Source organism: Hipposideros armiger, unplaced genomic scaffold, assembly GCF_001890085.2.
Source record: "Hipposideros armiger isolate ML-2016 unplaced genomic scaffold, ASM189008v1 scaffold_247, whole genome shotgun sequence".
Lineage (NCBI taxonomy): Eukaryota > Metazoa > Chordata > Mammalia > Chiroptera > Hipposideridae > Hipposideros > Hipposideros armiger.
The window spans coordinates 1544638-1550571 of NW_017731597.1; the positions used below are offsets into that span (position 1 = coordinate 1544638).

The 5934-nt window shown below is 51.1% G+C and overlaps 1 protein-coding gene across 6 annotated transcripts in view; it reads right to left on the minus strand.

Annotated features, from left to right (window-relative positions):
- Window positions 1-5390, minus strand: part of ZNF697 (zinc finger protein 697) — a 28541-nt gene extending 23151 nt beyond the window's left edge. For 3 of the 6 annotated variants that reach the window (XM_019655829.1, XM_019655825.1, XM_019655824.1), the window contains exon 1: window positions 5205-5390. The gene's annotated coding sequence lies outside the window, so the exon portion shown is untranslated. The other 3 variants (XM_019655827.1, XM_019655822.1, XM_019655823.1) reach the window with 2 other exon arrangements.
- Window positions 5391-5934: the final 544 nt, after the last annotated feature.

Below are 5934 nucleotides of genomic sequence, written 5' to 3' on the forward strand. Positions count from 1 at the left end.
AGCGGAAGATTCTCTGGAATTCCAAGGTTCCTAGGTGGGGGGGGGAAGGTCAACAATGGGAGCTGTGTTCTTTCCAAAGTGCCCTAAGTGTCACCAAGCATCAAAGATGGGCTAACCACAGGAATATGCACAGCATTGAGACACTGAGACCAAACATGCATTTCTTAATAAAACCCAGAAAGAATGGTTCCTGTTTTCTAACTGATAAGACCCTGATAAAGCCCTCAGAAGACAATATATATTGAAAATGCCTCTCTGAATACAAGTGGGCCCCTTTCCCTTAACTACACACATTTTAGCCAGTTAGAGTCCCAAGCGGACTCTCCCCTGGGCGGGAAGAACTTGAAGAATGGAACGTGGCCCTCAGGCACACAGTTGCTAGTCTACAGATGCACAGTGCACGACTTGCTGAACAAATGGAGGGATCCCAAGAACTGTCCTAGTCTCCTTTAAAATGACTCACGTGCTGGTAACAACCAACGGTGTGATTAAGATCAAGGAAAAAGAAGGCTTAGGTGGCCTCAGGAAATGGGCTCAGTCTTGTGGTGAGTAAAAGCCTTTCCACCCAAAGAGGCGAGGCCGCTGATCTTTTCACTATCCCCATTAAGGCACATGCCCTAAAGCCCAAATCCATACCCCCCTCGAATCCATACCCCACTCAGCGGTAAAAACAGAATGAATTACCTTGCTTCCTCACCCCCGCCTTTTCTTTTCTTGCCTCTTTTCCTAACTGCAGAGGCAGGGAAACCTTTCTGAATTTCTCAGATGTGCAACAACAAAAAAGCCCTTTCTAGAAGACACAGTAGAAGGTGGGCATGACAGGAAGGCGAAAGGGACTGAATCCAGGGACCTATCCATGCTCCCCAATATCAAGAAAACATCATCACTCAGCATTGATAATGCGTCAAGCCTGTGAAACTCAGCAATACCCAGGTCTGCTCTGGCACATTTTCAGAAGGTGCTTACTTCTTTTGGCAGTCATGTGAAAAGGATGAAAATTAACTTAGAAAATGACCCCTCTGATGTCTCTCCCACAAACTGTCAACATGCAAATAATGCTTCGTGTATACATTTCTGCATTCCTAGTCATTACCAATTCATCACCTGCTTGCAGCGCCTGAAAGCTCACCATATGCCAGGTTGTGTTCCAGACACACAGTTCCTGCCACGTGCAGGGAAATATGGAAATATTCCAGCACCCTCGGGGGCCTTATGCAAGTTTACTTTCATTAAGAAGCCACTGAGCCCCAGGTATTTCAGACCATGCAAAAGATTAGGGAAGAAGTTGAGCGGCCATCCAGAAGCCGGCGACTGATCTGCCTCGCCCGGGAGGAGTGTAGTGGTGGTGCCCGCTTGGGCCAGTGTGGCGGCGTCCTCCATGACTGGAATGAGGAGCAAGACGACAGCAACTTGTCTGTTCCCCTTCCCCCAGTTCCCCAGCGCTGTTCCCATCCCCCCAATTCCCCAATAAAATAAAAAAATAAAATAAAAATAACAGATTTATGAAAACCCACTGCCTCAGAATGAGATCCACTGGGATGAATTTAGAAGCCCAACAATGTTGCTGGAAAAAAATTGTGGAAAGTGGAGGACCTCAAAGGAAGATGTGACAGTTTTCTCCAACAAAAAGCAAAGATACACCCATTGTGAACAGGCGTGGGAGTCAAGAGACCTAAATTTCAGTCTATCTTCAGTTCAGAATCTAGGACTCCAAGCGAGTTTCTTAACTTCTCTCAAGACTCCTGTTTTCCTCATTTTTTAGAATGGAGGTAATAATGTATAAATCACCAGAATGAGGCAATGCATGTAAATGATCTAATTCAATCGTTGATATATATATATATATATATATATATATATATAATTCAATCGTTGATATATATATATCCAACAGTAACTGTTGTCCTCACGTAAAAAGGAAGCATGAAAAACTGTCCAGTTAAGAGATAAAGGAGGGACTACAAAATTTCAGTGCCTTTGGGGAAAGTCTGAGAGTCTGATTTGTCTTGCATTTCTATACGCTACATTTTAATCCTGGTAAATTGCTTGGGCTATCAAAGGGACATGGTGGATGTCAGTGGCTAGTTGCAAATAGCAGACAGGTCTTTGTAGTGCTGCTTTCTAGAAAGCACCTTCACAATTGAGAGGTGTTGCCTTCTTCTGTCCAAGAGTATGACAAAAGTCATTAACTATCCACTCGGGATTAATTCATTCCATACCTTGCCTATAGAGGTTAAAATTCTAGGCTGGCTAAGAACCTATTCAAGAAGTTTGTAATGAATGTCTTTGTACTAGACACCTTGATAGATCCTTTTTAGGGTCTCTTCATCTGGAAGCAAAAGGAAAAAAGCTCCAGTCTATCTTTTATCGGATGCTTTAGACTCACAATTGCAATGAATCTCCACAGGTCTATAAGAAAGGCTTTACCGTAAAGGAAAGAGATAAATTAAAACATATTCATTCATTCCTTCATTTACTCATGTTTTTCAAGTAAACATCCTTTGTGTACCTGCTATGTTCATTGCCCTCATGGGGTTTATAGTTTGAAGGGGAAAAAGATAAACATCTATCACAAGGCAGACCAAAGATGGGTGTCATCCATGAGGTACCATGAGGATGAGATTAATTCTGATTGGGAGGTCTGGGAAGACTTCGACAAGGGTGCCCCATCTGCTGGGCTAGGATTTGGAGACTATCATCAGGGGCAGTGCACAGGTGCCTAACGAGCATGGAGTTCATCCTGATGGAGACACACAGGTGGGAGAATGTCTATTGCATCTGGGAATGGGGAACTGTTTGCTGCATGAATGGGCAGGTAACATGGGGTGGCCAGGGGCCAAGGGAGGATGGAGGTAGGTGGGCACTGAATTATGAGAGGTTGTGAATGCCAAACAAAAGAGTTACCTTGATTGATTACACCAACAATACACTGTGTATGCTAAGAAACCTGTGACGGGGGGTGGGAGAGTGGGGAGTGAAGAAAAAAAGAGAGAAGTAGGATCTTAGATACAAGGAAAATGGCATTGACATAGGTTCACGCTCCAGACCTCTCAAGCGTGAGATCTTTATCCCCACTCTGCATGAGCAGGCAATATCTTTCTTGCCTTAATTTATCATCTTTAACCAACTTTTACCCTTTTTCCGTCCCTTAACTGGGCACTAGAAATTAGAGAAATGTGTAGATTCTGAGGAAACCCAAAGAGTTTTTGCAGGGAGAGGAGAGGAAATGTGATGCAACGCCGTCAACCTTGGTCATACAACCTTCAGCGAGGTCACCCTCACCACTGCAATTCAGCTGCAGCAACTGGTTCTCCTCAGTCTGATCCTTTCCACTCGTCCCCTAATCCCAGTCCTTTTTGAAGGCCACCTATGTTTCCCTTTCTGTCAGGTAAATGGCAGCCTGACTTCCCACTTGTGAACTTGGTTCACTCTGGTGCCATCTTGTCTTTGGGGCCCAGATGAACTTCTGACATCGAATTTCCCCAAAAAACAACCTCTGCCTCACACACACACACACACACACACACACACACACACACACACACACACAGCTAATATGTTCCAACTAGAAATCATCTCCTGAATCCAGAGCTTTTTCCCTTTTATTTCACAATCCTCATGGCCTCAGCCTGGATAACTGGGTTTTCCCTACTCCATTCTTATCTCACTTCAGATGCTTCATCTCTCCTAGAGAAGCTCGTGGAAAATGTCTCCCCCATATGACATTTCTATAGGGTGCAGGATTCTGTGTCCCACTTCTTACCATGATTCTTGGGTACCATTGCCTCCCACCCAAGTGGCATTTTTAAAGGTTTATTTGGCTTTTAAAGTGTATTCCACATTAAGTAGCACCCATATGCTGGCTTGTTGAGAGACGGGAGGAAGACACTAGGGTACAGCAGTAAAAAACACAGGGGAGGGGACAAAGCAGACGGTGGCCCTTGAGGCAAGTGAGTTCAGCGACAGCGGTTAAGTCTGGGGCGGTGTTCACAGCTGCCCACGCATCCACACAGCTCTTCCAAGACTATTAACTTGCTAGCCATTATCCTACCGTCTTTACCACACCCCTGGTCCCATGGGAGGAGCAAAACGCCGTGGGGGATGCAGAGTATTCATGACGCCCTACAGCTAAAGGACAAACGGGCCTGCTGTAAGGGCAAGGATACCACATCACCCAACTGGGTCCAGCTGAGCGCTTATGTAGCAAGAGGTGGGTGATTCACTCCTGTGAGGAGGGGGGCGGTGAGGAAAAAGGAAAACCGTGGAAAATCCCAGAGGAAGTGGTAATGCAATTCTGAAGCCCGGCCATAACGTGCACTGGCCATAAGGTCCACTCGGCGCCCCCGGCTGCTGCTCCCCGCTCAGCCTCTCCTTACCGCCCTCTCCTCCCAACGCGCGCTTCGCCCCACGCCCCCACGCTCGGCCCTGAGCTTCGGCATTCTCGCTGCGTGAAGGCATCAGGTTCGCCCCACCACCCACCCACCGGCAAACGGACGTTTGGGGCTGGGAAGCCTACCAGCCAAAACGGCCACCCCTCCAGAGGGGCGGCGAGCTGCTGCCCACCTCTCTCCACCCACCCATCCTTACTGTGCTATCTGCCCGGTCCGATGGCAGCCCGAGCCCCTGATCCGAGTCGGGCTAGAATGGAGCGGAGAAGAAAGGGGTGCACACATTTCACAAGGACCCAAGATGACGCGCTGGCCCTCCTGGGAGCCCACCCCACCCCCCACCCCTTCAGCCACGAGCGGGGCTGGGGGCGCAGACAGACAAGGTTAGGGGAGCGCAGTCGGTCCCGGTCCGCAGCTGCACACAAAGCCCTTCACCTTCTCCTCGCCTTCCAAGCTCCTCCCTGGGCTTCGTTGTTCCGAGGGTCTCGGATGCCCCCTTCGGTGGTCGGCGGGACGGTCCGACTCCGTCTCTCAGCGCTGCCCCCTCCTTCGCATCTCAGCCTCCGCCTCCCCGCCCCTCGCCACGGATCCCAGCGGGAGCTCAGCCAGGGCTTGGGGGCCGCGAGAGCACCCCCTGTGCCCGGGGCCCCTGCGCCCTAGGAAAGCGGACAGCGGTCTAGTCTCCGAGGCACAACTTCGCCCCGCCGGTCCGCCACCAGCTCAGGGGCGCACACCCATTCCCACAGCGGTCGGATCCGGTCCCGATCAGCCCCATCCCCAGGCAGCGGGGTAGCCCAGCCGGAGGCACGCTCCTACCTGAGCGGCGGCGGGGCGGCCAGGAGCGAGCGCACGGAGCTCCCGGCCCGAGCCCCGCGCCGCGGCGCGGCTGCCCTTGTGCTGCGGCGGTGGCAGCTGCAGCGGCCGCTGGCTGGCGGGCGGACTGGCTGGCTGCCCGGCTGACTCCTCACTGGGGCTTCCTGTAGGGCTGGACAAAGGACATTTCCTGGGAGGAGCAGGGGAATGTTCCCAGCATGCCTCGATTTGTAGTTCCTGGGGACTTCCTGCCACCACAGCAGCTTGGCCCGACGAGGACCCAGGGACTGGAGGAGACGCGCTCTCCCTGCGTCCCTCAGCGCTCCAGGGGAGGGGGCGGCGGGGAGTCGCGCCCTGGGCCCCGCCCTGCAGCGCACCAAGAGCCAGCGGCCCTGGGGACGCGGGCGCCGCGCCGGAATCCGCGCTCCAGCACTGGCGACGGTCCCCTCTTTGGGGACCTGCCGCTGAGCTGTCGCGGCGTGCGGGAGGACTCTGCGGTGGGAAAGGCCTTTTCTGTAGAAAAGAGGACGCTGGAGATGGAACGGTTCGCTCTGGGTTGACTTGTTGTTTTTTTTAATAGACTTATCTTTTTCCTTTTCTTTTTAAAAGACCGCCGGAATCTTGCTTGAGGCGGATTAAAGAACTTGACTGCTCACCAGGAATTCAGGTTCCTTAAGATCTTGGCGCTTCGTCCTTAAAACCATAAGACCTGATTGTTTCCAGATCCTGACCC